At 40.9% G+C, this 19,580-nt stretch overlaps 1 protein-coding gene across 2 annotated transcripts in view; it reads right to left on the bottom strand.

The window, feature by feature from the left end:
- Positions 1-18,571, bottom strand: part of SGK3 (serum/glucocorticoid regulated kinase family member 3) — an 84,120-nt gene extending 65,549 nt beyond the window's left edge. The window contains exon 1 of one of the 2 annotated variants that reach the window (XM_011291369.3): positions 18,416-18,571. The gene's annotated coding sequence lies outside the window, so the exon portion shown is untranslated. Of the gene's footprint in view, positions 1-18,140; positions 18,340-18,415 lie in introns of those variants that run through there. The other variant, XM_045049549.1, reaches the window with a different exon arrangement.
- Between the last annotated feature and the right edge of the window lie 1,009 nt (positions 18,572-19,580).

The raw sequence follows: 19,580 nt of genomic DNA, 5'->3' as shown, positions 1-19,580 counted from the left end.
CAAACATGTGCATCCCATCTACCTTCCTTACTGCTAAATTCTAAAAGCTTGTACACCACAGTTCATGGGACTGAGAGCAACTTTCACCTAAAAGGTCTCTACTTTGATTTAGAGCAGGGTTTTTAATTTTTTGTTTAATGTTTGTTTATTTTTGAGAGAGAGCGCGTGCGTGTGCAAGCAGGGGAGGGGCAGACAGGGAGACAAAGAATCCAAAGCAGGTTCAGGCTCATGACCTTAGCTGAAGTCAGACACTTAACCGACTGAGCCACCCAGGCAGACCTAGAGCAGTGTTTTTAAAAAGTGTGTTTTTATTTTAAGTAATCGCTACGTGCAATGTGGGGCTCAAACCCAAGACCCCAATATCAAGAGGCACATGCTTTTCCAACTGAGCCAACCTATATACCTATAGTATATACCTACAGTATACATACCTATATATACCTATATAGGTATACCTATATACCTATTGCATACCTATATAGGTATGTATATGGAAATATATATACCTATAATAGGTATATATATACACTTATATGTAGTAGGTATACAGTAGGTATATATAGTACCTATAGTAGGTAGGTAAGTAAATATATATATATATAAATATAAATATATATATATACACACACAGTGTGTGCATATACACACACATATATAGTAGATATATAGTTAGTATGCAACTATTTATTATATATAGTATATTTATACAGTATAGATAACTATTTACTCCTGTTTTACAAGTGAGAGACAATTTAGACCTGAAGGCGTTATATAAATCACCCATCCAGGATTTGAACCCAGGCTACGTGGCTCCAGAGTCTTGACTCTTAACCACTGTGTTGTGCTGCATTATAATAAATGGATAATTCTTACGCGCTGGACCTCTGGTCAGAGACATTACAGATCTTCATGTAGAATAAATACAATTATGTTAATATCATTCCACCCAAGGACAAAGGGCTCGAGATGTTAAACTGATGTAACTTTTGCTAAACGCAGCAGCCCATACTCTCCACTGACACCAAATAATTCTCTTTAAAGAGTTAGTCTGGCAGTTTCCCTGGTGATTAATTTTAGGAAGTCACTCTGACAGATCTAATAATTGTAAGTAAATTATATTCAACTAATGATTTCAAATATCTATCAATAGGCATTGAATATTCGGGTAGGGTGAATTTTAACTGATTATAAGGGTACTTCCTTTGAGGTGACTAAAAACCTGCTTGGCTAGATTTGATGCTGGAAATGCAGTCAAGAAGGATTTATATGTAGTTGAATTAGTAGTCAGAAAACAGAAATGTAACTGCCACCTCCTAAGCTCAGAGTGCCCCATAAAAGCAGCCAGCTTCTTCAGCGCCCCCATTAGACCAGGGCAGCCACCTGAGCAGTCTTGCCCTGTAGGCCCAGCACTCTACGGCTAAAGAATCAGAGCAGGTGGAACCTCAGCTCTTCTAAGGCAGATTAACCTGACAGACCCACATCAGCCCATTCTCCAGCTGCAGGAGAAGTGACAAAAAGGTGAAAATTACAGTGCTATGCTTTCCACACCTGTCCCTTGAGAATGTGGGACACCGGGAGTGTGGGTCCTCCTGGTATTGTATTATGTACAAGTTTGAATGTCTGTTTGTGCCTTACTGTCCATGGTCTACAGGAGAACTACAGGAGAACATCATGCCTCCGGTCTTCCCTTTGGAAGGGACCGTTAAGATATGACATTAAGTTGGGGCACCTGGGTGACTCAGTTGAGTGTCCGACTTCAGCTCAGGTCATGATCTCACAGTCTGTGAGTTTGAGCCCAGCATCGGGCTCTGTGCTGACAGCTCAGAGCCTGGAGCTTGCTTCGGATTCTGTGTCTCCCTCCCTCTCTGCCCCTGCCCCACTCACACTTGGTCTCTCTCTCTCAAAAATGAATAAACATTAAAAAAAAAAAAGATAAGACATTAAGTGGCATCAGGAATAGATAAGGGGGAAAGAGCTGGGAAGCAGGATAAGTTGTTTCATATGAGGTACAGGGGACATATAAATGTGCATGCATAGTAGACAATTAAGTAGGATGCCAATTCTCACTACCTATTCCTATCACCTCTTGTTGCATGCTAACAGGAGTTAGATCCCAAAAGAGTACAGAAAGAAGTTCAAAGCCTACTGCCTTTATACTGAAAAATTTGCAGATCTCAAAAATTTTTATTAGCAAGCGTCTGAGGAGCACATAATGGGAGTACATTCGAAGCATACCAGACCAAGGAGAACTAAATATATAAGATTACTGTGAACCTATACATGGCCATAACTGTATCCCATCAATGTTTCTGCAGACATTCCTTAAGAGGGACCCACAGCCATTCACAAGGGTGACTGCCCACTGGGGAAGGAGAAATGTGTAGTTCTTCCAAAGGTTACTAGACACTAGCTCTAAACTGACACTAAACCTTAAACACCCAAAACATGGCCCACCAGTCAGAGCACCTATCTCATTCCAGAAAAGAAATGTGTGATGAAGTCAACCCTTGTATCTCATGGTGGGTACAATGGGACCACAGGCCCATTTTGTGGTTATTTCCCTAGTCCTAAAATTTTTCTACAAACGGATATACTTACTAACTGGCCAAGTTCCCATATTGGTTCCCATCCCACGTCATAAAAGATATTACGAAGAAAGGGCCATGAAGAAGCCCTTGGAACTCTTCCCTCTGTCCCCACTATGAAAGTAAACCCAAAGCTCTACCACATCCATGGGAGAAGTTCAGGAATCAGTACTACTATCAAAAAACTTGAAGGATACAGAGGCGTTGATTCCTATCATATCTCCATTTAACTTGCCTGTTTACCTGTACCAAAGCCAGAAAGATCTTGGAACATGACAACAGATTAGTATAAATTTAATCAGATGGTGAGGCCAATCATGACTGCACTTCTAAATGTAATACTTCTTGCTGGAGAAAATGAGAATAACCCCTGATATCCGGCAAATAAATATGGACTTGGCAAATGTTTTCTTTTCTATCATCATCAGTAAGGACAATATGATGCAATTCGCTATCAAGTGCCAGAAACAACAGTACACCTTCAATGTTTTAACTGAGGGCTATTTCTGCACTGTCATAATATAGTCTGGAAGGACCCTGATCATCTCAATATCCCACAGATCACCACACTAGTCTATCACATTGATGGCACTGTTAACTGGATCTGGTGAACAACAAGCAGCAAACACTCAGGATGCCTTTGTAAGACACATGTAAAAACCAGAGGATGAAGTTATAAACCCCATGAAAGCTCAAAGATCACATTGACGGTTTCTATGGTTCCAGAGGTCTGAGGCAGGATATCCCATGTAAAGTGAGACATTGCTACACTTGGCACTATATCCACTAAGAAACAGATAAAACAACTGGTGAGTTTCCTATTTGGAAATGCTGCTCTGACCTTTATACTGGGTAACCCATGAGACTGCCAGTTTTTACTGGGGCTTGATCCCAAAGAAGGCTCTTCAGCAAGAAAAGCTGCCCTAACTCTTGGGGCTATGCCTTAGCACACCCACTAGTACTACAAAATGACACAGCAGACAGGGATGGGGTAAGGAGCCTCTAACAAGAATCCAGAGAAGTGTAAGAGCTATAGACTCTTTAAGGTACTGTCAGTAACTTTTGTCCATTTGGTTCCTGGCTTGCTACCAGGCTCAGGTAAAGACTGTATACCTGCCCATGGGAAACCAAGAGACTATATAACAAGAACAGCCCATCATGAACAGTATTCTCCAACCCTTGTTGGCTCTCTCAACACATGCTCATGGGGTTCATCCTACAACCAGTTAGCAGAGGAGGGAAAAGACATACCCACTTATGAATGGACATGCATGGTGTGCTAGCCCTGACCAGAAATGAGATAATGTAGCCCATGGTCCAAAAAGACCATATGGTCTTTTATGGTCCCCAAAAGGGAAATATTCCCATTGGGCAGAATTCTCAGCAGTATACGTGACGTCAGGGGAAATGTATGCCAAAGGTACATATTTATGCTGACTTGTGGCCAGTAGCTAATGGATGGCTTGCTGGTGAAAGAGTTAGAAAGAGTAAGATTCAAAATTTTTTTAAAGGGGAGAGTATAGGGGTGCCTGGGTGGCTCAGTCGGTTAGGCGTCTGACTTCAGCTCAGGTCATGATCTTGCAGTCTGTGGTTTGAGCCCCGCATCACACTCTGTGCTGACAGTTCAGAGCCTGGAGCCTGCTTCAGATTCTGTGTCTCCCTCTCTCTCTGCCCCACTGCTGCTCTTGTTCTGTCTCTATCTCTCAAAAATAAATAAACATTTAAAAAAATTTTTTAAAGGGGAGAGTATATTCCCAAATGTTCGTTTCATCTTTTTTTTAATAAAATTTTTCAAAATATTTATTTTGAGAGAGAGAAAGAGAAGCAGAGAAAAAAGGAGAGAGAGAATCCCAAGCAGGCTCCATTGCTGAAGCACAGAACCTGACATGGGGCTCAATCTCATGAACCATGAGATCATGACCTGAGCCGAAACCAAGAGCTGGAAGCTTTAACTGACTAAACCACCCAGGTGTCCCTTTAATAAAAATTTTTAAAGTTTGAAAAGGGGGAGAGGTTTGTGGATGTCTGAATGAACCTTTCAATATAGCACAGAATATGAAAATATTTGTGTCCTACATAAAAGCCCACTATAGACTCTCAATAATCAGATGGTAATATGACAAGTCCTATGGATATCAATCAGCCTCTTTCTCAATCACCCATTGCTTGCTCAATGGACCCATGACAAAGTAGACAAGGTAGGATTTCTTTATTCTAATACCTTCGACCTTTGACAATTTATGGGTTACTTGGAAGGAGTGGAAGTTGACTGTGAAAGTTAGACTTTAACCAGCTAAGACAACTGAGTAGCAGAAAGTTGTTAAAGGTATTTACCCAACTCAGATCTAAGACTTCTAGGAATTCATGAGCATCCTGAGACAATCAATCTATTAGACCTCAAAGAAAAGTTGGACTTCTTTTCCACTGTGACCTGACCTGAACTCCATGGGATCAGAAATTCTGAAGAAGTGCAGATATCTGAGAAAATGAAATCACTCTTTCGGAAGCAATTCACACATTTTGGTGCTGTGAATCATGGCTTAAGCTTCTTTGCTTGCTTTTGATGCTTAAATACAGAAGGTTCCTGAATGATGTCCTATCAGTGTCACTCAGTTTCTGGAGTACTCAGGTTCAGTCTTTGGGCACTGTCTTTGCATGGCTCCATGACAATATACTTCATTTTGTTGACCTTGAGATCCACCATCATCAATATAAACCTAGTATCAGAACTGCAATGGTACCTGACTGAATGCACCCTCAGTTCCCAAAAATACCATATAGGCTGATAGTGGTATACCCCCTGATTTCATCAACAAGGATTGACTAACCCTAGACTAAAAACTATGTTTTTATGTGATGAAATTTGGCCAAATTACCTTCTTGAGTCACTTTATAATTCATAACAACTTGACATTTGAATACAAAAATAATCATAAAAATAGAAATGTATAGAAAAGCACAAAGAAAAATATACATCATCTTAGTACACAACAGACATGTACAACCAATTATTATTTTGCATATATTCCTTTTTTTTCTATGTGCCTATAAACATATGTACAGACTTCTCACACCCATATATCTGTATTACTGTGTACATGTGTGCCTGTGTGTGTTAAAATCATGGAACATACTGCTCTACAAACTTTTTAAACTTTATATTTAAAAAATTTTTTTCTTAATTTTTATTTTTAATAGAGAGAACACAATGGGTGGGGGAGAAGAGAGAGAGGGAGACACAAAATCTGAAGCAGGCTCCAGGCTCTGAGCTGTCAGCACAGAGCCTGATGTGGGGCTCAAACCCACAGACCATGAGATCATGACCTAAACTGAAGTCGTCTGCCCAACCAACTGAGCCACCCAGGTGCCCCTAAACTTTATATTTTAATACCAATAATAGTGATGATTATTACTATATGCCAAGGACTGGGCTAACATATAATCTTCACAGTAACTGTGGAAGATACTATGGTCACTCTCATAAGTGAACAAACAGACATATAATGAAGTTAAGTAATTGCTTGAAGTCATGAGCAGGAAGTTGGTGGAATCAGAATTTGAAGTAATGCCTCACTCCAGAATCTGTGATTTAACACGACACTATACCACATTCCCTCCCAAGACATTAAATTTTCTTCTATTATATATTTTATTAACACTATTTTTCAGACCAGTTTAAGGCTCATAGCAAAATTGAGGGGAAGTTACAGACATTTCCCATGTACCTCCTGCCCCCATACAGATAAAAGGGCATAGAGGGGCTCAACAATATGGCCTTCCTTGCACTGATAATGATCTAGCTTCTGTCCGTGCTGAGTGCCCAACCTCAACAGCTAAAACCAACACTGATCCCCACTATGGCACAATCCCACAGGGGGAACAGACAGCCACATGGGACAACATCTGTCCTCACAGAAGCCCGAGTTGCCTTCCTGGCCTGAAATGCTTCTGACCAGATGCACCATCCTTGGTTACAGCAGGCCTTATTCACTGTCATAAAATCCTATACAACATCACGTCAGACCAAGGCACACATTTAGAGCCAGGAAGTATAACAATAGGCTCAGAGCCATAGAACGTGCTCTTTTTACCATGTATCTCTTCACTTAGAAGCAGCTGCTTGAAAGAGCAGTGGAATGGCTACAGAAGGCTCAGCTCTAGCACCTGTGAGCAAACACCCTATGACACTGGGGCTGGATATGGTATATGTGCCATACCCAGAGCCAACATATGGTTCTATCTCTCACACAGCCAAAATATGCGGGTCAGGAACTAAGAATGGCTCCGCTCAGCGTTATCTCTAAGGAATTTTTGCTTTCCATTGCAACCTTGGGTTTGGGAAGAACGCTTTCACCAAGGAATAGTCTAGCCCTATTAAATTGAAAGCTAAGCCTACCCACTAGCCATTTGTGGCTTATTAAGCCACCCAACCTAATAAGAGAGTGGTTACTCTCCAAGTAAAGTGACTGATCTGAATTTCCAGGAGGAAACTTGGATGCCATTATAGTGTGGGGAGGAGAATGACGTCTGAATTGAGGAGATTCAGTGGGCCATGTCCAACAGTACTAGTCAATGGGAAACTGTTGGCAACTCAATAAAGATGACACTACTACAGGGGCACCTGGGTGGCTCACTCAGTTGAGCATCCGACTTCGGCTCAGGTTATGATCCATGGTTCGTGGGTTCGAGCCCCGCACTGGGCTCTGGCTGAGAGCTCAGAGCCTGGAGCCTGCTTCAAGTTCTGTGTCTCCCTCTCTCTGCCCCTCACCCACTCATGCGCTCTAGCACTCTCTCAAAAGTGAATAAACATTTAAAAAAAAATTTTTTTTTTAAATGACACTACTACAGGGGCGCCTGGGTGGCGCAGTCGGTTAAGCGTCCGACTTCAGCCAGGTCACGATCTCGCGGTCCGTGAGTTCGAGCCCCGCGTCGGGCTCTGGGCTGATGGCTCGGAGCCTGGAGCCTGTTTCCGATTCTGTGTCTCCCTCTCTCTCTGCCCCTCTCCTGTTCATGCTCTGTCTCTCTCTGTCCCAAAAATAAATCAAAAAACGTTGACAAAAAAATTTTTAAAAAAATAAATGACACTACTACAGACTTGGATCCTGTGGGAATGAAGGTTTGGGGTGCCCTACCAGTAAACAACTATGACCAGCTAACATGTTGCAAGAGGGTAGGGGATATACTAGCTACCAACTTGAGCCAAAAAACTAGCTACAGATGCAGAGACTATAGTACTTTTGTTTTATTTTAGTTTTCTTCTCTGCTCCCTTCTATGAACACTAGCAGTGGTTTAGGTGGGAGTATGAATGAACTGGATGCAGTGAGTGACAGGACTTTGGGTTTCCCCTGAGTCAGGAACAAGAGTGTTATGCCCAAAGTATAAGAGGGACTACTAAGGGACAGAAAGGGAGGACTCTGCTGGTTATTCTTGATTTGTCTTTTCAGACCCATCTCCACCGAGCTCCATGCTCCAGGACAAAGACCTCTATAGCCTGCACCTTATAGGCTCCCTTCGCCTCTAGCTGTGGTTGACTTCATCCAGAGAGGCACTGGCAAGGTATGGAGTAGGCAAAGGGGGATAATGACATGTATTTGCTCATCTTGCTCCCTCCTGAGCAGACTGCAGTTTGATAGCTACTGTGTTCCTCTCTCTAAGGCCAAAAACTCCTGAGAGATGATCTTCTCTCCTGTGACTACAACTCTTATGTGGATGAAATGCTGTAATTCTCTATCTCAAGTCCTTGGACAAGATTAAATTATCTGAGCCCTAGTTTCCCAATCTAGAAAATGAGGCTAGCAACAGCTACTTCATACGGTTGTTTTAAGAATTCGAGATAAGTGTAAAAGACCTAGCTCTGTGTAGTAGTCAATAAATTGGATCTAATACACAGCAATTTGTTTAAAATAAGTTTTTATTCCTTTGTTCAACAGACACTTATTAAGCACTCATTATGCATTAAGTAATAAAAAGACAAAGAGAAAATCCTACCTGCAAAGAACTTACCTCATGGGAAAGAATGATAAGCAATATAAAAATTTCAATAGTTGGCTAAGGGTGATAGAGTGATGTTACATGTATGCCTGGTACACCATGCAAGCACAGACAAGGGACACAGATGCAGACTGCCATATATTCTCAGCCTAACTAAAAATAAATCCAGGCAGGTATGGGAGTAGAAGTTTGAAAGAAATCACCCTTGTCTGCCTCAATTTTCTCTGGAAAAAGGGAGCTAAAATCATATACTGGGAAATGAAAATGCTGCTGTGAAGAAAAAAATGAGATTAAATCATTTCCCTGCCCCTCCCTCCGCAAATAACAAGAAGAAAGAAATCACTTGCCCAAGCTACTATCGAGTTAATGGGCTAGGATTCAAGTCCAAATTTGACTACCTCCAAAACCTGTATATACTTGTTTGCTATACCACACTGCCTCACCTTAAGTAAGGTGTTCCTTCCCTTCAAGCTAAATCAATCTAGTAACCTCACAATATTTAATATTCAGTGGCTAAGCTTATTACAAGTCAGCTCACAAAAGCTTTACTGACAGGAAAATCAAGGAGAAACCAAAGCATAAAGGGAGGAGGTAACCTGCCCCAGGTGGTGGAGCCAGGATTTGAACTTCAGGACTTTTACCCATTATACCACACTACCTCTATCTAACACATATATGCTCTAAAGAGTCCTCTGGAGATCAATGAAGAAGGCTCATAAACTTATTCTTAAGAGGTCAGGAATGAAACTATGAAAAAGCAACCCTGCTATTACTTAACATTAAATCTATGTCTATTCTGTGAAACTGAAGCAATTAAAATTCTGCAAAATCATCTTATGGCCAGGCAGGCAAATAAAACAAAATGAGAAGATGACTGATATAAGAACCCCCACAACTAAAAAGAATAGAACAAAAAGCTATGTTGTTCATGTGGGAATAAAACTTGGAATTTGGGGGGAGGTTCATAGATATGTATGTTAAGCTTTTCAAAAGAAGAATAGGAAAAGAATCTGCCTTCACTCTGCTGCAGAGTCACAATAAAGTCTTGTAGATTGGTTCCCAAGGGCAGCTGGCTGGCCTAAGGCTAGATCATGTGGTTCTAATGAGCCTAAATTCAGATACTAACCCAGAATGGAAGAACTAACCTTAATCTTCATCCAGTGATGACAAGCCCAACATGACAAACTCAGACAAGTCCAACATGACAAAAAGAAGTGGTCAGATGAGAAAAGAACTTTTGGGGACCAGCCAGACTTTAAGAGGGACAGTGTTTTGCAAAGGTAATCTAACAGCTAGTAAATTATTATACTTATATAGTGGTTCTCCTCAGGGGGAGACAGGGCAATGTCTGGGGATATCCTCGGTTGTCACAACTTGGGGGGTTGCTAGTGGCTACACATCAAGGATGATGCTAAACATCCTACAATGCACAGGACAAAAGTTATCTAGCCCAAGATATCAATAATGTGGAGGTGAAGACACTAGTATATACTGAGTACTAATGCCAGGCACTATTTTAAGTGCTCACATCTAACCCATCACGTTCTCCTCAAAGAAGCCCATGAGGCAAGTATCTTCATCTCCATTTTACAGACGAAGGAACCTAGGCTCTGAGGTCCACATCCTCACACAACTCTGGATGGCAGCACTGTAAGGTGAACATAGCTCTGACCTCAGAGCCTGGTGTGCACACACTCTCAATTTCTTATAGTACTATTGCAGGCATTCCCTTCTTCTAATTTACCTTTGGAGATATGGGTTGAAGAGAGGAAAATACCAAGTGTCCATCAGCTCTCAGGTTACAGAAAGAAAGCCTTGGCATAGGAAAAGCAGTTTTCTGATTCTGCCACCAGGAGGGGTCAGGTTTGTGGAGCACTGTGTCAGGAGTGGCCCATCTTCTTAAAACATCAGAACGTCAATAACTACCAGTGTGGTACGGAGCAGGTTCTGAGTATTGGCCCCATCACAAAGACAATCGTGGGCTAAATTATGAAGTAAGGATGACACAAGAAAGGATGCTATCACAAGATATGGTTTTTTGAAGAGAAAGGGAAGGTTGTTTCTTTTTTTAAGCACGAATAGATTTCATTTGGGGGGGGGGGGGGCTGTAAAAAGTAGAAATATGGATGAAACACCATGAGAGAAAACTGCCCAAATTCATTGAACATCATAAAACTTTGTTGACAAATACTACTTAAAATAGACAGGCTTTTTTAAAAAAAATAAGCCTTTTACTTCAATTCCAGTATAGTTAACATTAGTTAAGCTTTTTTTAAAGCATTTTTTCCTTCATCATCATGCCCATCTTTTTGTCCATTTTATGCAATTACTGTCCTGGATCTTGTCCAACTTTGTTTCAGACAGCCAAAAAAAAATGTTTTAGAGAAAATCCAAAGATTCTTCTGCTTTTACCTCTAAATTTAAGCAGAGAAGTTCTGTTTTTTAAGTGTTTATTCTTGAGACCAAGTGCGTGCACAAGTGTGCACGTGTGTGCAAGCAGGGGAGAGACAGATGATCCAAAGCAGGCTCTGTGCTGACAGCAGAAAGTCAGATGTGGGGCTCAAACTCACCAACCACGAGATCATGACCTGAGCCAAAGTCGGATGCTTAACTGACTGAGCTACCCAGGTACCCCTAAGCAGAAAAGTTCTTAACCCTGTTTCTTTCACACATCACAGATACTGTTGGGTACTGACTAGTAGACCCTACCCAAGTTATGAGATAGATATATTTATAAGTATCAGTAACCACTCTTAACTAATACGGTAGAGAGGAGTTCAGTGATTCACACCAAGTCATAAAGGGAAATTAAGAACAATCCCATTTCAAATGGCAGGAATCAGACCTGGAAGAGCTACAAATTTCCTCCAGCAGGGGGACAAGGACTGGGTGGTGGGTGTTTGGAAACAAGGTTTCCAAAGGAGGGAACTGACAAAGGAAGAGACAAAACAAAATCCATATACATAGGGATTGGTTTGGAAAATGGGGACTGACCCAGAGAATATGAAAAGGAATCGCATGGGAGTGGTGGCAAGAATTATTCCTGAGAAGACATAATTCTTGAGAAGACATAATTCTTGAGAAGACAGGCCAAGAAAGTTGGGTTTCATTTTAAACCACATTAAAAGGACCTTAGGAAATTCTTACTCCTAATTAGTTACTTTACTGAAAGCCTACTGTAATAGTACATAATCTGTATCTGTTTATTTCTGCCTCTCAGAATACTAGCTCCAAACACATCCAAAAGAAACAAAGCACATCTTTGTCACATTTATAAATTAAATTCACTGCAGAACAGATTAAAAATCTAATAGGATGTGCCAATGGAAGATGCATAGTAACATTCTCCCTACACATATCAACATGATGAATCAGTTACAACTTTTCCTGTTTTCCTTCCTAATATATCCTTCCTCTAGTTCCCACTCCACCCTCATTTGATTTTTCCCTCACTCTATAATCACAAAGCAGTCCTAGTTTTTCCAAAGTTTATCACATTTCTTATTTGAGGTACCTTCTATTTATTGTTTCTTGATAGATAAAAGTGATTTTAAAAAGTGATAAAAGAATTAGAAATAAAATATGTGTAGAGTATTCAATGTTGGGACACAATACAGAAAAATAATCTGTGACCAACACCTTGACAGCAGTATCCAAAAACCTTGACAAAAGTTACAGGAGTCTGTTGGTTCTCTGAAACTAGCTCATTTAATACAGATAGTTTAAAAAAGGACTGAATGAGGTAAAAGTAACAGCTGACAGTCCTGTTCTCCAGTACTAGACTCAAAGCTGCCAGGATAAGGAAGAAGGTCCTAAATTTGCTCCAACTGATAACATGTCCCTCCACTGGTTCCAGAACTGACAGGGTAGGGATGTTAAATGCAACTGCAATGCTCTGCTCTTTCTCAGGCTCCTCAAGTCACTGTCTTGGGCTCCCCATTGCCAGAACACCTGCCCTCTTCCTGGATTCCCAAGCTTTTCCATTGGAAGGCACATTCCCAATGTATCTTCCAAGGAGATGGGAATACAGAACACTTCCAAGGATGATTCCTGGACAACTGTGATCACTGGCAGAGTGATGGGTGGATGGATGATTATATGAGGCACGAGAAAACAAACGTGGAATTTTATACAGAACTAGCAGTGGTAAAATACTGCAGGCCCTAGGAAGCCTTGTTCTGGCTGGGGAAATTGGGAGAACTGAGGAGGAACCAAAAACAAAACAACTACCACCCCCTCCCCAAAAAGACAACAATCAATATCGCATTTCATAGTATCTTTAGAGAACCTCCAACCTGACATATCCACTTCTTCTCTAACCCCCTGCAATCCATTATTCATTCCTGCAGTAGGCAGGGTCATTTTCTTAATCCCTATAAACCTGATAATTTCATCCCATTGCTTAAACCCTTTCCATTGCTTCCCTCTGCTCTTAGAATCCAAACTCTGAATTATCGCTATCAGCCTATAAGCACCTGAATGGTCTAACCTTTTCCTACCTCTTCAGCGGCATCCCACCAGTGCCTCCTAACCCACCACTTACTAGGCTCCCGTAGGAACAGCCCACTTCCTAGTTCTCACACACAGAGCACTCTCCCACCTCATCTCTTGTACCTGTGTCCCCTCTTTCCAATGAGGTCTTTGTTCCAATGCCACTTCCTGCAACAAGCCTTCAAGACCACCCTAACTACAGTGTTCCTTTCCCAAAGCAATCTTGTCATCATCCTGGTTCTTTCCATTTTAGCATTTGTAATCATCTAAGACTGCATGTTATTTATTGAGAATCTCTATGACCAGAGTGTAGCTATTGTGACTTATGTACTGCTACACACTTATTGATACACATTTAATTTATTCTTTCAACAAACAGGTGGAGGGAGTTTGTAAAAATTCCAATATGCTAAAGTGTGCGAGATCTTCAAAGTAACCAACAGATCATCATCCCTAAATCAGTCTCCTGAATCATCAATTTCTCCCTCTTTACTAGATCAATTCCATTTTTTTAAAAAAAATTTTTAGGTGTATTTTGAGAGAGAGCAAGCAGACAGAGAGGGAGAGAGAGAGAGAATCCCAAGCAGGTTCCACACCATCAGCACTGAGCCCAATGCGGGGCCTGAACCCACAAACTGAGATCATGACCTGAGGTGAAATCAAGAACTGGATGCTTAACCAACTGAGCTACCCAGGCATCCTTAGATCAATTCCATTATTAAATATACTAATATGCTACAGTATCTTAACAAAATCCTCCTGAAAAGCACAGATTTATTTATTTAACAGACACAAAGTGTTAACCATGTGCTAGAGATATGTAATTAGGCTCTGCCACAACTTTTACTATTTGTATGAAAGGTCCTATCTGATAAGCACCCTTAACCAGGCTTTTTAAAAATAAGGAAAACTCAGGATAAACACAGATGCTTATACAGTATGATAAAGGAAACCTTACTCCAAAGCAAATATTTGGTTTCAAGATTCTTTTTCTGACAGTAAAACTTTACTGGTTAGCACATAAGAAATTTCCCAAAGGACAAAACTTAGAATCAAAATTGAAAGATATTTAAATCACAGTACCACTTAAACAATAAATTGTCACACATTACCTTTAAATCCTGACCTTATATTAGCTATTTATTAGTAAAAACATAAGCAACATTTTACCTTAAAGTTCTAACATTTAAAAAATTGTGACTTATACATGTATTTTCCCTACCAACTCTTTCCTACCAACAGAAACCACAGCTTCATCCTAGGAGTGGTAAAATAAATTTAGTTGAGTACCTAAAAGTACTCAAAATCAACAAAAAAAGTAAGTTAGGCTAATGCATGCCCTACAATGGGTAAACTCCAGTTGAGGTTTGAGAGGCAATAAGAGAAAAAATTAAATTTCAGAAATGTCTGTAGACTTTAGAGAGACAAGTTTTAATTTAGGAGAAAAAGTCACAAGTAAAATAAAAGCATTCACGCAACTGGAGTATGTGCAAGGATATGTCTGTAATAAAATGAAACAAAATATACTAAACCACATGCTGATATCAAATAAAACCAAAAGCTTCTAACAGTAGATAAATTCAAGTTATATATCTATCACCTTTCTCTGAAGAACAAAAAGCTTCTGGCATGTGTCATCTCCATATACCAGGAAAATAAGAAAAAAGTATGAACATTTTATTAAACAATGAAAGGAAAGAAGGTAACTACTTTCAGACCAGAAAGAGGAAGAGCAAATGTTCAGTCTTATCCAGCACAGAAAACAAAGCAGGGAGACAGTATTATTTGTGCACAGAGATGCAAAAACAAAACAAAGCTTAGAAGTAATTCCCCACAAGAAAAATCCAAAGCTGATGTTGCTCCATAAAGTGTGTCTTGTCCTAATGGTTTCCTGAGTGAGTTTGTGTATCTTTTTAAACTTCTGCCTGTCCAGCTATGTGGGTGTTGGATATGCTGTTCTCCCTACAGCTCTTCCCTTATGAATCCAGATATTATCTTCATTTGGATCTTTTTATGTAGTACTAAATTTCACCCTGCCTTCTTTCTTAATTACTCATACTGTAGAAGTGACTGAAGCTCAATATTTAATGATTTAAAGACCTATAAAATAGAACTTTAAGTTCATCTTTATTTAAAGAAACAAAGAAGCGAGTGTCTTATTTTTTCTTAAAAAAAGGAACTAGAATTTGTGTATGATTCTTGTCCTCCAGGAGCTTGTATGTAGCAAAAAAGAAAAAGATAAATGCCCAAAGAATTACAATTCAAAGTAGACTGTGATAAATTCTCTCAAAGTATGAAAAGATTCTAGGGGCACTTGGGTGGCTCAGTCAGTTAAGCATCAATTCTTGTTTTCGGCTCAGGTCATTATCTCCTGCTTCATGAGATAGACCAGCATCAGGCTCTGTGTTCACGGCACGGGGCCTGCTTAGGATTCTCTTTCTCTTTCTGTCTCTCTGCTCCTCCCCACTTGAGCGCACGTGCGCGTGCACTCTCTCTAAAATTAAATAAACTTAAAAAAATGTATAAAAGCTTCTAGAATTCAGAGGAAGAATAAAACCACTTCCAACTGAACTTATCTAGGTTTCTGGGGTGGTGGTGAAGGAAGAACCTGAAGGCTGGGCACTCAAAGCAGAAAGGGCAGCCAAAGTCCTCACAACAAATAGGGAATAGCTATTCGTCCCATTTGTCTGAATTCCTGCCTCCTTGCAGGGAAAGACTCACTCCATAAAAACAGAAAGAGAAACAGTCAAGAAGCAACATTCACTTTGTGCTTTTACAGGGCATTATCATTAAAGCCTTATTTTATTTTCATATTTACAAGCATAAATTAGAAATCACTTTTCTTGCATACAGGAGACAGAGGCTAGAAAAGTGCATTTGAGATCACAAAGAGAACTCTGAATGCCAGGCTTCTCACTCTGGATTTAATTCTCTAGATGAAGATGTAAAGGTATTTGAAAAGGGAACCTGAAAAGCTATAGGTGTAGAAAATGGAATGAAATAGAGGAGGGCTTGAAGAAAGAGGGGTTTGGCAACAATAAGAATGGCAAGTTTGCAAAAAATTGACAGGACAAATTAGTCAATTGCTATTTGCATGTGGAATGCCAGGTAGAAGGAGGCATTAACACTGCCTCAAGGTTTTATTCCTACGTAACAAGGTTTTATTCCTAAGTTGTTTCCTAGAAATATCTAGAATTAGGTGGAGGGGAGAGCAGGGCAAAATGACAGTGAATTGGCTTAAGTAATTACTAGCCTTAGCTGAAAATGTCTGCATCAGATGCACACATCTAACACCTTCTGGTGCCAGGCACTGTTTCCAGGGACCTAAGACACAGCAGTGAATGCAACCGGCAAGTACCCCAGCCCTCATGGAACTTACCCTCTAATGGCAGACAAGAGATAATGAACAAGTAAATAAAGAGATAAATATATATTACAGGAAGAACAGGGTTGTATGGAATTTTAATTAGGAGGGTCTTACTGAGAGTGTGACATCTAAACAAATACCTAGAGGTAAGGGAGTGAACTACGCAAGAAGCCTGAGAGGAGTCAGCAAGTAAACACCAGTATCTTCAAACAGTCACCCTATGATGCTTTTGAAGTCAGCAGCAATTGCAGTATATCTCTTTGGTGACCCAGTCCTATTTTCTTGGGCTAGCGTTCAGTGTTCCACTTCCTGACTCTATCCTACCCAATCAAGAAAACTTCACCAGTAACACAGTGATAACAAACTGCCTAGTAGGTCAATTTGTTTATACTGGCTGTTTATGTTCCCTACATGGGAGAAAAAGACTACATTTTAAAACAACAAAACCAAAGCACTGTTAGAACATGTTTATACAAAGCTTAGGAAGACAATCATCTTGTTCTCAAAGCAATCATTGATGTAGCAACTTTGAGACTTGAGATTTAAATCAAAGGTGCTAAAGAATGATTATGAATCATGCAATTAAGCTACCAAGGAGGATGCTACAGAGAGGAAAACCATTCACAGCACCATAAAACTGTCAAAAATAAAAATAGTGTAATTATCGAAACCAGAAGTAGTATCATTCTTTGATTTTATAATTTATTGTTCAGAAGAGCTGAATTCTAGTCTAAGCTATGCCTTTTATTGATTCTGGGTCCTGGGGCCTCATCTTTATCTGTAAAGGGCAGCTGTTGTGATTTTTCACATTCCTTTCGATCTGAGATTCTAGGTGGCTAGTTATGGTTCCTATGATGTTTAGTTTATTTATATATTTGGGTACTCTGGTTTACCTCCTTTTCCAATAATAGTACAAATAAGCACCCGTCCCAAGTAACACAACTTGTCAGTTCTGTGTAAAAGGGATACGACCTTCTTTTAAACAAACCTGCCAGAGCTTGGTGTTTAAAATGAGGCTACACTCTGCAAGTGCTGCCTTTTCTCATCCCCGTTTAAGAACAGCCTTCAAGACTCTTAAGGCTTCTTTATCATTTGAGAGTGGATTAGATTTGAAACCAGGTGGATGATCACATCTCTGGTAAATGAGAAAAATAATGAGACCTTATGGTGGGATTCAGCCTTTGAAATTCCAAAGGAATCTGCAAGCATTTCTATCAACAACTCTGCGGAAAGGTTTTCCGGTGTTGACGGCTTTGTTAGATTAAAGCCCATCTGAATGAATAATAAAGAAAACAGCCAACGTTATTGTGGGCTATGCGCCAGGTGGAACTAAGTATTAACTGATTTAATCTCATAACAATCCTATAAGGACGGAACTATCATTATCCTCATTTTATGTATGCAGAAACAAAGTCATAGAGGAATTAGGCAACCTGCCCAACTTTTCACAATTAACAGGTAGATTCAAACTCAGGCATTCTAGCTTCAAATACTCCACAATAACCTCCACAATACGCTGCCTATGTAAACCCTGGAGCTCTTGTTTAAATAACAGTCCCATTACCAGTCGCACTCTTACAGTTCTTGCAAACTGACTAACATGAAGTCAAAATAAAGCTACACTACAAGTTCACTATCGACTTTCTCCTCGAGTCGTGAACCACGAACTAGAAACGCATTTTAAAGAACACAAAAACCTCAGTACCTGAGGTCTCTCGAGATTTGGGGAGGAGGTGTGTAGAGCAACGCAAATGCTTTCTGTCCTGGAGCTAATGCCGTGAACAAGTGCTGCAAAACTAGAGACAGACCTGCGCCTCTCCCTCTGGGGGTTCACGCCAGGAGGCCGCCCACTCGTACCACGCGCTCCTACTACGCACGGAAGTAGCACAGGGGCGGTTCCAAACAACACCTGGCTCAAACGCGCCCGCGGGGGTACCTCCACCTGGCTCTCGCTACGCCCAGACCCTTCCCCATACTTACCTTCGGAGATCCTCGCCCGACGCATAGCGAGTGGGAAACGCCACCACAGCTGCGCCACAATCAACGAGCCTCGGCGCCGCGCTTCTCGCCCCCAGCTGGGCCAGCTACCCTCCCCGCCTTGGCCCGACCTCCTAGTTCCGCCCCCCGCAGGAGGCCCCGCCCACACAAATAAACGGAACCTTCTCGGCCGCCGGCCCCGCCCACAACTGAGGGCGGGGCTAATGCTCACTCAGCTCCGCCCCGGGCTTTAGGAGGCGGTGGACCGCAGCGCAGCTGTAAACTGGATGCAGCCTCGAGGCCCTAAATAAATAAAGGAGGGGGAGCCTGGGGTGCCTGACCCCAAGCAAGGAAGTGCGCGATGCAGGCGGAGGGAAGGGGGAAGGGGGAAGGGAGAGAGCCAAGGGCTAAGATAAGGAAAGAGGCTTGGGAGGCGAAAGAGAAGGCGCTCTCCCCAGGTTCCAGCTGAGGTGTAGTACTGGGTGAGACATGTTAGAGCAGAAGAGTTCACTTTTTCAGCTCCATTAGCTAATGAGCTAATCTCATTCTCCTGCAGGTTAGGAGTCACACGCGACTTTAGGGTTCCATGCATGAATAAGGAATAGCGTTTAGAGAAGCAAAGAAAGGAAGCAAATCCTTTACTGATCTCCGTCCACATCTCGTTCATTTAAAAAATTCTAGAAAGGACTCTCAGTAAGAATAGCTCCAGACTTAAATTAATGTTAATCATTCCTTCTCAAACAGCTCAGGTACTTTTCATGAGAGCAGACTCATTACACTCAAGACGAGTTTGGCATTAATGCCCATAGTATACTGCTACGAAGTTTGCTACTACATGTATGGTTAAAGGAAAAAATCAGACCACTAAGAAGGAGATACTTTATTAATATATTTGATTTTTGAAGGTGAAAACCTATTTGCGAATCATGTCAAACACTAATTGAATTATGGTGGGGAAACACAAGGCTCACTTCACCAACAGTATTTGCTGAAGGAATTTCAGAAAACAGTAGCAAGAAACCAGCCTAGCTGTGTGGTCTTAAGGGAAGTCACAATATCTGAAGCCTTTGATTTGCTTATCTGTAAAATGAAAAATTATGCCAGGTGACTTCATGGCCTGGAAATGCCCTTCCAAACTTGATTTCATCCTGCCAGGCTCAACAATTGA

The sequence above is a fragment of the Felis catus genome, chromosome F2, assembly GCF_018350175.1.
Source record: "Felis catus isolate Fca126 chromosome F2, F.catus_Fca126_mat1.0, whole genome shotgun sequence".
NCBI lineage: Eukaryota > Metazoa > Chordata > Mammalia > Carnivora > Felidae > Felis > Felis catus.
This window is presented reverse-complemented; position numbering and strand designations above follow the sequence as displayed.